We start from the raw sequence: 12256 nt of genomic DNA, 5'->3' as shown, positions 1-12256 counted from the left end.
ACAGAAAACAATCATTTTTTCCAAGCAGTGTGGGAAAGTGTACCTCTCGTCAGTGCTTTTAGACAGAGCTTAGACTCCGTTTCTACAAAACATTACCTAAAAGGGAGACAGGCAGATTCTCAAGACTGAATGAAAATTGTTTACACTTTTTGGTAGGAGAAAAGTTACTGCCTTTGTTCTTAAAAAAATGATTTAATATGCTTTATACTGCTTACCAGGTAGAGCTCCACTCAAGAAACATTTATGCCCACACTAAATATTTACAGTTTCTGCAGAAAGACTAAAGAAATCTTTCTACTAGAAGCTTTTAAGATCACTTTGCATTGGGCTAAAATAGACAGCTGTGAAATCCACCGCGATATGTCCGTGGCACAGGTTACTTGAGAATGAGTCATGATGGTCAAACCCCTACAGACCAGAACATCAGCCCTGCTGTGGGTGAGTGCTCGAGCTTCCCAGCAAAGCATCTGGTTTTGAATCTAAAAGCTGTGAAAATTCCGGTTTTACACAAACAGTCTTTCAAGTGGGTAAAATTTGGGCGATCTCATTGGGCTCCGTGAACAACGGAGTTGCACGTTACTCAAGCTGCTTACTTTGCTTTCTTTAGATGTATATTCTCTTAGCATGAAGTTCTTTTCAGTATCATAGTATAAACGTGTGTCATTCATCCTGATGAGTACACCATCGACACGGAGAAAGAATCTTAAGAGCAAGAAAAGGCTGGAGGGCATTACACGAATCTTCAGACTGAGACTAGGAACTCCATGATCGCGGAGCTCATCTTCAAGCAGAAGAACTTCTTTCAAAAATATAATCTGCACTCTAGATTTTAATCTTTCACTATGCGTTATGTTGTAGGGACAACGCTGAACGTTACTGTATCCCCCAGTAACGTTCCCTTGTAGTCTGCGGGGTATGTCCAGTCGTAGGGTTCCACAATTTCTTTGGAGTGCACCGATTCGGACCTACTTTCCTGCCACTCTTCGGCACAAGCCACTTTTAACATACCCCGATTCTTGTTGACACATTTAAGTGCATCTATGGCATTGAACTCAATTCCCAAACCGTATCCGTGTTTAAGTCCTAAGTTGTTGTCCCCAAACATCTTCTCAGGAAGGCAGGGCATGTACATTTCCTCGGCCAGCTTTTCAACATCAGCTGGTTTAATTGTGTGTGTCTTCGCTGCGGTCACTTTCCAGGGTCCAAAGATGAAATCCTGCTTGCTGCTCTTAAAACCGTGGGTCATCATGTCTAACTGAAAGTATCGCGTGCTACTTGCACAGGTTAATAAAGTGCTGAAAAAAATGGCTTTAAGAAAGCATGTTCTGACAGTAAAGAAAAACTATATTATTCGAGGATGATAACATCCAATCAACACTAACCCTCCCTGGCCTAAACAAAAGTGTGATACATCGCTACAATCGGGATGGAGTCAACTATGATATACTCTAAATTAGAACATTAGAATGTTGAGCACTCCATTTCAGACAACAGAGTTCCAAGGGCTTGTACGGTCCAGTAGAAACCCTCAGAACAACATTTTAATGTAGTTTTTCTTTCACAGAAGCTTCTGTGAACAAAGGCCTTGCGGGGCCTGAGGGGATTTAAATCCCCTCGGGCACCGAGAGGCCTTAGTTTTTACCAATTAGAACATTCTTCCCTCTGGGGCGGAATGTTCTAATAGTCCTAGAGCCCTCCTAGTGGGCTCTACCGGCCATTAAAGGCCCGCTTCCATGTTAAAGGCCCTCGCCTTTGGCCTTTAACACTGGAGCGGGCCTTTATTGGCTGGTAGAGCCTGCTAGGTTGGGCTCTAAGGCTATATTACATTGGGTCCCTTTCTACTCCCTCCAAATATGTACAGACTCGTGTAAACCTTCGAGTTACTCCAACCCTTTTTGCGTAGGCCCCTTCAATTTTCCTTGTGCAAGTCATTTTATTGTACCATTGTACATATGTAGGTACTCTGGTTGTCCTCCAATTCAACAGAACCAAGGACGTGCTAGTAAGGAGGCTATTGCAATAAAAACTTCCCCCACTTTTTTTACTTTTAAAACATTTTGACTCAGTTTAGAGAAGCCAAAGAGCGCCTCGGCAGCCTCTGGCTCTCATTGGATCTGCAGGCCATTACTAAGAGCCCCAAATATTGTATCCCACAACTGGGTCAACATTGAGCAGGTGAAAAAAGTTAGGCCCCAGTCACTTGCTCCTAATTGCTGGCAGCAAAAACATTTGCCTTCCAAGTCTGGAAACATTTTGTGGAGGGCATTCGAAGTATAATAAGCCATCCAGCGTGACAAGAATGACATTCGCTTAAATTTGGCAGCCCTTTAAGACTTGTTGCCAAGTTGTGAGATCATCTGCCACTCAGCCTCAGAAAAGAAGCATTGTGATGTCTCGCAGATTTTAACCCAAACATTTTTTATTAAGTGACTTTCAACTTGATTCCGCAGAAGTCTCCACCAATTGCCGACCCCTCTTAACTTTGCTCTAAAGAGAGAAACCGTTAGTGGTGATGAGCCTGCACTAGCCACAAGACAACATTTCTTCACTAGATGCGTTATCTGCAAATATCCCACAAAAGATCCCGTACAAATATGACCGCACAGAGGTTGGATTTCCTGCCAGGTAATGCATCTCCCTCCCTCCAAAAAATGACCTGATTCTCTGAAGCCAACATTATTCCAAATCTTAAATGACTGGACTGGATATGTAGCCCCACAACTTTACATTCCCTGAGCTGCAGATATTCATATCCAGAAGCCATAGCATGCATGGAATATAGAGACTGAAGTCGCATGCGTAATTCTTATAGTTTTTACCTAGTTTTCATTTTGGGAGTTTTGCTGTCTTTATAAAGACCGGGAGCTGGGACCCTGCTTACTTTACCATTTTCTCAAAAAAAGAAGCAATCTAAGGATGCCCGGATGTCAATTATGCGAACAAGTATATGTATAAGAGAGGCATCCTAATATGTTCGGATCTGGGGCAGAGCCAGTCCCCCCTGAGTAATTTCCATTTGGAGTAATGGATGTTTAACCCTGGGTGCCCTTTTTGTTCTAAATATATTGCCAAAATAGTGTTTCAAGTTCTTTAAAATATGTGGTATTTACTTTTATCAGGATGTTGGTAAAAAGAAAAATTAATAGGGGTAAAACTTATATTTTAATAAGAGAAACCCAACCAATTAAGGTGAGAGGCAGAAGTGACGATCCATCAAAGAAATCTCTAATTTGAATTATACAGCTCTGCATAAGAATTAGTTACGTATACTCCGAGGTACCAAAGTGGATTTTTGGATAGAGCATGAAGTGGAAGAGGAGCGGGAAGGTGTTAAACATCAAAACTTTTGTTTTCATAGTAATTTAATACTCTCCAATTGATTGAAATTGAGCAAACTCAGCAAACATTGTTCTTAGATTGTGTTCTAGCGGCTTTAGGTATAGAATCATATTGTCCAGAAACAGCTTTGATTTGGTCATACCCTCTATAGGGTCTTCTATAACTACATTTGCCCTAATCCTGGCTGCCAATGGTTCAATAAACAAGTAAATAAAACAAGTAATAAAGGACAGCCCTGCCTAGCTCTGCAATTTATATCTATGATTTTGGCTAAGTTAGAAAACCTGAGCTCCTTGATATATATTTTGTAGCATGTTAGTAATTGAGTTAGAAAATCCCAGCTTATTAAAGCCATAGAAAAGGGTCTCCCAATTGATATGGTTCAAAGCTTTCTCAGCGTCTACCATCATTATAAATGCAGGTATCTGATTGACATTGAGGATATCTAATGCATGAATTAAACAAGCATTGTCATAGCCAATAGGTCTCACTTTTGGGACCTTATAAGTATTTAGTTATGCAGCACGATATCCTTGGTGCAACAACATCAACTGTTGCATGGCTAAACACTTATAAGGTCCCAAAGGTGAGACCTATTGGCTATGCCAATGCTTGTTTATATGTAGGCACAGTGCAGGCCCGATTAATTGTCTTCTTATCTATGTACTGTGACCTGTTATCTTGGTATAACCCAAATCAGCATCCAATACTAGACATACCTTAACGCTGCTGCATTTCAGAAGATTTCTTATAAACAACATAATAAGCTAAAATCTCAGCTTTGGCAAGTTGTCAGTAAAACAGATGCAAATGTACAATTTTATTTCCCATTGACCATTAGGTTGTTGGCTACAACCCTTTTTGTGTTTTAGTTTGCAACTATTTAACTTCTTGACCTTTGTGAGGCATCAAACGTTGTATTAATGTACAATCCTTCATGTGTTTTAATTTTATTTCAATTCATTCGAAGCAGGGGCCGCAAGTTAAATATGTGCAAAAAGTGACAAATGTAATTCTGCAACCTATTCCTGTTGTAGTAAGGGTTACAAATGAAAACACGTTTTAATATGCGTTAGCTGATTCTAGTACAGCTGTAAACATTTCTACACATAAAAAATATATAGGAAATCACAGTTCAAGGGACTTCTAATAAATCCAGTCTTTTTTGCTCTGACGACAGTTTTCCCTTTCCCTCATTATCTGTTGCAATGGGGGGTGCTATAGTTAAAATCAAGAGCGTTCTTGACTTTTTTTCTTTCCAGTCATCCTGACTGCCACAAATAAACCCTTGTTTGTTTTGTTTGCAAGCAGCTTGTTAAAATGCATCTTAAACCTGAGCCTCAGTGCTTCTTTTTGAAGTCTAATGAATCCCAGCCCTTCTGTCCCACTGCACCCCCTGATGCCTACATTCAACCCCCAGTAATCTGACACACCCCTCAAGCAGACCCTTTCTCCTTGGCATGTCACATGCTCCCCATCCCCTGCACCCCTCCAAGCCGCTGGAAGTAAGCTCCTGGGCCGCGTGCCTCATCTCTGCCCCTCCTATTCCCACTCCTCTTGCCGGTGGCCAACTGACAAGTTCTGGGGAGGGGGCAAGAGGGGGAGTGATGAGGAGCAGGCCCATGTACAAAACACGTGCTTGCAGAGTCAGGGATTCTTTTTTCTTGTGACATTTTTGTGGGTTTCTTCAGGGCTGTGTGGCCAGGAGAGAGCAGAACACGTTTTCCTCCTCAAACTTTCCACGGGCTCTTTTGCAGGCTTCCCCGGGAAAGATAGCAGGGGAGGGAGAGGGGAGGAGAGCCCAGGACGGCAGACCATGCCTTGCAGGGAGTGAATGGCTCTGACATTCCGCAGGTTGCGTATCAGCCATCTGCTGAGCGAGAGCCGATGAAAACAGAAATGTAGGGACGCGCCTTCTAATAAAAGCGGCAAGGAAACATGAGCCAAAACAGATGGCGCCTGTGTGCCGCTGCTGGCTCCAGAGAGCAAAACGCTCTGGGAGTAAACATTTTCCAAAAAGCTGGGACGTCCACACGCCTTTGGCCAATTGCGTGCTAAAGCCAGACGCAAAGGCCAAAAGCGTCTGAGCACCAAATGCACGAGCTTCTACAAAAGCTGAAGTGATTCCAAGAGGCCACTTTCCTAGCACAGCGCATGTGCGCTGCACTAGGCTCGACCTAAAAAGCAGTATTAGATGACATTTGCCGACCTGCTAGAAAACCAGTCTAGTCATTATGAATAACCTTCTGGGCATTGGGCGTAATTCAATTGGCCCAGATTTTCATTAAAATTTTATATCAGAATTTAGTAAACTGATTGGTCTGTAAGAATTTACATCTCTGGGATTCTTCCCTTGTTTAACAAAGCTAACTAGAGGTGGATTCCTTAAAAATGTATGGAACCTCACCACCTGCTTTTACAAAATGAAATAGCTCTACTAAAAAGGTATGAACTCTTTTTGGAACTCTTTGTAGAACTCAGTTGGAAGGCAGTCGTTTCCGCAGGCCTTGCCAGATGGCATTGAAGCTAAAGCCTGCCAGATTTCTAATACACTGATATCAGCTACTAATTCCTCTGCCTGAAAACATCTGCAGTAAATACATTTTAAAGAACTACTGGCATATTGCTTCCCTCGAAGCTGTATATATAGTTGCGTAGAGGTTATTATAGAGCTCAAAAAATAAAATTGCTATTCTTTCCTTTTCAGAGACCAAAACCCCTGTTTCTGGTTCCTTAATTTCCGTAACTAATGCAGCCTCCTGCTTCACCCATATTGACCAGGCCAAAAATGCATCCATCACCTGATTTTCTTTATACATCCGTAGGTGAAACGTCCGCAAATGATTATCAATTATAAAAAAATCCCTTGGCTCTTGTTGGGTTACAGCCAAATATCGGTCAATCAAAATACGATCTCCCAAGGAACTAGTCCTTGCCTGCACGGCAGTGTCAACTGCTAGTTGAAGTAAGGCAATGATCTGGCCACAGATTGATGCTTTGAAAGGCCCCCGGACTGCAAAAGGTGTTGCAGTGCCCTTATTACCCTGAAAAAATTCTTTAATCCAATTTTTCGTATTTAACAGCCACTTTTGATTAGAGAGCAAGAGGCGGTCCATCTGCCTCCAACTGGACCTGTCCCTTCGCCTAGATTCTATTTCTATCTTTACACTAATCAGTTAATGATCTGAAAAAGAATTAGCCCATATTTGAGAGTCGAGACACCTAAGAGAGCGAGACATAAGGAAATATTCCATACGAGAGGCAGACTGGAATTGTCGAGAATAGAAAGTGTATTGAGACATGGCCAGGTGAGCTCTGCGCCATGGGTCAATCAACTAATGATCTTGTATCAATACATCTAGTACTTTTTAAGTAATTGGGTTCATCAGTGTTTTTTGTTTCATTCGAAGTGTCTCGTGCTAGGTCCTGATTGTAGTTAAAATACCCCCAAAAAATGATGGCGCCAACAGCTACGCTAGCCAACTCATTAATCTTAGAGATAGACCTCGGGTCATCCACAACCAGTGCTTAATAGTTCACAAAACTGAATAAATAACCATTTACCCCCAACTGTCATACAAATCCACCTACCTTTGTGGTCGCTCTGAACTTGTGTGACCTCCCATTCTATTCCCTGTCCCAGATAGATAGCGACGCCCCTTATGGCCAGTCCGGAGGAAGCAAAGTATTCCTTCAAATAATATTTATGAATGAAAAGCTCAGGGGTATTTTTCTTTAAGTGAGTTTCTTGAAGAAAAAGAATTTGCGGTGAAAGAGAGGTTAGCAATCTAATTAGACCGCCGCACTACTGCTTATTGGATACGCCATTAACATTTACCAATATATTACGTATTTCAAGCCACATCTCCCCAAATATGTTGCCTTGAGTTAAAACTTCGAATCTGAAAAAATTCTCTCACTATTGCATTCTTATCAATGTTTCTGCTCTTTTTTTGATGACTGTGCTTCCCACCACCAACACTAACCCCTCACTTCTCCTCCCACCCCTGGGAGAAGGGGTATTGCCCACAATACCCCTCTCCAGCCTCCCTAGAATGGCGCCTACATGGACGCCTGTGCTGGGTGCCATTATAGTGTACCCGTGGTGAGAATCCTAACAACCTCTCCCATCGCCCTAACAGATCATTATACTTGATTTCTCTTTTCTTTTTACTGTCTAATTAGAAATTCTTTGCAGTAATTCTTGGACTTCTTCGAGATTGGTAAACATGAGAAGCTTCCCTTTCACTAAAACCCTAAGTATAGACTGTTGCGCTATTGCTGCCTGTGCACCTTGAGCCTTAATTAAGTATAAAAGCATAACAAATACCTTTTGACGACGTGCAGCTGGGGTGCCGACATATCACAGAAAATTCGACAGCAAGGTACTTTATTAGTAAAAAATTGTTTCTTCTGGATAACCTTAGATAGCATCTGTTCTTTGATGCGATTATCTGCAAAGTTCACCAAGTTTGTGCTTGGCAATTCTGAGTTCGGATATGGATGGGCCAGCACCCTGTGTGCTCGAGTAATTGACAAATCCTCGGAGACTTCCAGTAAACCAGTGTTTTTAATGAATGTCTCGACTCGACCCATTGCATCGTTTTGGTCCCTTCACAGCCTTCTGGTACTCCTACTAATAGAAGGTTGGAATGTCTCGAGTGGTTTTCCAAATTTGTCGATCTTTGTCTCCATCGATGATTTCTCTTTCCGCACTAGATCCACTTGCTGCTGCATTCTATTGATCTGATCCTCGACCTGCAAAATCCTGGACTCTGCCGCCTGCATTCTGGCCGGAAAGCATGCCACTGCTTCCTCAATTTTCGCTAGAGGATGATGCAGAGAAGCTATCTCAGTTGCTTATGTTATGTTCAGTTCTCCTATTTTGTCCAGGAGGAGTTTTTACATAGTTTTTATATCCCGTTGTACAGCTGTCTTGCCCCCTTGACGCATCTCGACTGATCTTCCTAAATCAGCCTGGCTTTGTTCTTGTGGAGCGACATCCTTGCTTATGAGGTGACAGCTGCATATTGATGAGTGTATTTTGTTGTGAAGGACCTTGATGGGTATCAGTTTCTTTCGAAAGGGCCACCTGATCTGAGCTGGGAGTGAATAACTTAAGTCCTGAGAATAACCCTGGTTGCGTGTTAATGGAAGTCCCCAGCAGCCTGGCTGTAGTAGTTTTAGGTTTGAGGAACAGTGCATACTCTTCAATTGTTATTAAAGAAGAACTGGCTTCCTTTTTCTCTTCTGCAGTAAGTTCGCTTGGTTCCGCCTCTTTATCATCCCCAGCCCTCTTATTCGCGCTAGTGTGGTTTGAGGATGCGTCCTGTAAAACAGGATTCGACTCCAGTCCTTCTAGGTTTCCTTGGTCCGCCTGCTGAGTGTTCTCCATATCTGGCCAATTAATTCCAGTCTCGATTCCACGGTCCAAAATATCTTCTTCTGAACTTAACGGGCTTGATACTGTAGCAGACCTACGCATTGATTTTAGACTGCAGTCTGCCTTTTCTGCTGCAGATGCAGGTTTTACTTGGGCAAAGTGTGCTTTTGTTTTGAGGCAGCAGTATCCATATTCATCATCATGCTGGAAATTTTTAAATGCTTTCCCATTGTGTTAGGTTGGAGCAGTCACTCTCATTATCTTTAGAGTAGATTTGGCAGGGGGATCCATCCAGCGACCCACTCCCAAGGTGCCTTTCTGGGACAAACCATTGGGAGGGTGCCTGTAGTGAAACCTGGTGATCCCCAGGACGCTGATTAGGGGTTCCGTGTCCCTCTCAGTAATATCCTAGAATGAGTTATACCAACACCCCTAGACTATGTAGTGAGCCGCCCCCAGAGTAATAGACACAGCAAGCCCAGACTGTAGATATAAAGCTCATTTCATAGAGAGCACAGGAGACCAACAGATGCCAAAAACTTGTGTGGGGGTGCTCTGATAACTATCAAGGGCTTACCGCTTTTGGCTTGTGATTCAAAGTCCGAAGAAACACAGCGTCCTCCACAATTTTTTTCCCCTTTTTTAGGTCAAGCCTAGTGCAGCACGCATGCGTTGCTCTAGGAGATGACCTTTTGGAATCGGTCAGCTTATTTCAAGCGCTCGTGCTTGTGGTGGCATCCACCTTGCGGGAGCGTGCAGCAGCGCACAGGGGACATCTGTTTCCAATTAGCGTGGCCGCGCACGCGTCTACTCGCTCCCGCAATTGGATGCCGTCACAAGCATGAGTGCTTGAAAAGAGCTGACCGATTCCAAAAGGTCACTCGTGCTTCTGTTAGCTTTGCTGCTAGAGAAGAGCGCTTTCAGAGGACGTCTTCAGAAAACCTTTCTTCAGGATCGGCGCCCTGCTTTGAAGAATCACTTGTGGTGCTTGAAGCTGTGACCATTCTTTTTTGAACTGTTGGGTCTTTGTTCTCGGTCGGGCAGGGAGGCTGAGTAATTTTCAGTTCAGTGACGCAATTTTAGGAGATAAGGAATGTCGAGCACACCCAGTCTACCTCTTTACTGCTTGCTGTAGCAACAACACAGGGTTATGCTAGCTCCATGCCCGTACTCTACTGCTACATAACTGTCCTCTGAAGCTTTTCTACATTTTGTATTTACATTTTCCCTCTCTCTATCACTCTTGCTGGATTGCAGTGAATGTATTGGCACCCTTTTTGTGAAGCACTTCTCAAGTTAATATTTTATTTTCGGTGTACTGCGTAGTTAAGAAAATCTCTAATTCCACTAACGTTCTTCATCCAAGCCCCTCTATTGAAAAGGTGACCTTGTTTTTGAATGGTTGTCCGCTGCATGCCATTTGCATTACTGACGCCTCTCCTTGGTTCTCAAAGAGCTGCTCCCAGCAGAAGGTCGAGTGCTGCGCTGTCACATGGGCGCGCTGGAGAAACTGCAAATGTTCTGGAATATTTCGCTTTAAAAACGCCATCACCCCACTTTGTTTCTTTCATACACGCTCCTCCTCCATGTCGGTTTGACATGTTGATGCTGCGTAACTGCTGTACACGAAACTCAGAACTTTTTGCATGAATGTTTGAAAACAGGAATTTGTTGAAATAAATTTAAAGTGGTGGGCACTCCGGAAGTGGTGGCAGCAGCCTGTCTAATCCAAAGGGTCCTGTTTAGATATTGCCTACAGACTGCTTTAGCCAAGGAAGAAGCCAGACAATTCAAATATCCCCCACTCTGAACCAAGGCTGTTATGGCATTAAGCAAACGAAACAAGTCATTACGATCCTCCCCAGAAGAGCTCTCTTGTCATCCATCCAAGCATCTATCCGTTCATCCACCTGCTGATATCCACAATTTCATCTTTACATTCTGCTCTCATTAATTCTTTAATCTATAATTCAGTTTTTCACCATTCCGTCCTTCTGCCCATCCATATTCACACCTATGCATCCATCTCCAAACCTATCCATCCATCAATCTATCCAGCCATCCATCCTTTCAATCATCCTTCTCTTCGTCCACCCTTTCACTCATGCATCCTTTCAGTCATCTATCCTTTGTCATCCATCCTTGTACTCAATCTAGCCATTTTTCCTTTCACTCTTTCATCACCCATTCTTTCACTCAGCCATTCATTCATCCATCCTTTTGCTCTTCCTTCCACCCAATCACTCAACCATCCATCCACCCTTTCACTCATCAATCCTTTTTCATTCATCCATCCACCCTTTCATTCATCCATTAATCCATCCATCCTCCCTTTCACTCACCAACCAGTTTCTCATCCATCCGTTCCTCCAATTATCCTTTCACTCATCCATCCTTTCCCTCATCCATCCTTCCATCCACCCACACTTTCAATCCATCTGTCCATCCTCCCTTTCACTCACCCACTAAGGATAGAATGTTCTAAACTAAACAAGCATTGGCATAGCCAATAGGTCTCACCTTTGGGATCTTATATGTGTTTAGCCATGCAACAGTTGATGTTGTTGCACCAAGGATATTGTACAGCATAACTAAATACTTATAAGCTTCCAAATGCGAGACCTACTGGCTATGCCAATGCTTGTTTAGAGCATCCTGCAGGAGTAAGGACAGTCCCGATGTCCCCGCAGTAATTCACTATGCCTATCCGCGGAGCAGCCATGAGGATCCAAAGCAGCCAAGGCTCAGCCGGCGCACCTCCGGGCAGCCACACCCCGCAGCAACGGGAGTCATAAGAGGTCGATTGGTCTGGGTCAGCAAGACCTACCCTGCAAAGCAGCCCCTGCCGTTGCAGCGCGTCCTGACGCGTCGAAGTGTCCCTCGGTGGCTCAAGCGCTGGCAGCAGCTGCAGCATCAAATTCCATGCACCTGGAAGAGGAAATCTCTGCTCAGAGAGTATGAGGCAGGGAGGGTGGCCAGGTCACTCAGCGGCAGCGCATGTGGGATTGCCTGCCGCTTCCCCATGTGCTCTCATGTTCTCAATGCCATGATTCGTTCCCTCAATTGAAGCATTGATATGCACTGCTAAAAAGAGACCATGCATTAGGAGCTACAATGACACAGCTTCATATCGCTTTGTCTTTTAAAAATAAATCCACATTTTGAAAAGCTCCTACCTTCCAATTACATTTCCGATTTTTGTATACATTTACTTATGAGTTAAAGAAATATTTCATAGTTTGCGCATTAGTTGATGTATGCTTGCTTCTCTAGTTGTATGTATTTCTTACAGATTCAAATTGTAGCAATTGATTAGGGGCGGGCCCCAGCTTCCACTAGTGATCACTGGAGGTCCACAAACGTCAGAAGGGGGGGAATCACTGATGCAAAGCATTAACCCCACTAAAAACCACCATCTGCAAAGCTCCATCCAGGCTGATAGTGGACGAAGAAAACGATGGAAATCTTCAAACTTCCACATATTATATATCACGCATGCAATATGCAACCCCCATTCTTGTCTTCAAATCACTT

At 43.4% G+C, this 12256-nt stretch overlaps 1 pseudogene; it reads right to left on the bottom strand.

The window, feature by feature from the left end:
- Positions 1 to 423: 423 nt before the first annotated feature.
- On the bottom strand, positions 424 to 1249 carry LOC146789231 (TIP41-like protein; annotated as a pseudogene).
- Positions 1250 to 12256: the final 11007 nt, after the last annotated feature.

This window comes from Triturus cristatus, chromosome 10 (genome assembly GCF_964204655.1).
Source record: "Triturus cristatus chromosome 10, aTriCri1.1, whole genome shotgun sequence".
Taxonomy (NCBI): Eukaryota; Metazoa; Chordata; class Amphibia; order Caudata; family Salamandridae; genus Triturus; species Triturus cristatus.
Note: the sequence above shows the minus strand (reverse complement) of the source record. Positions and strands in the feature narration are given on the sequence as shown.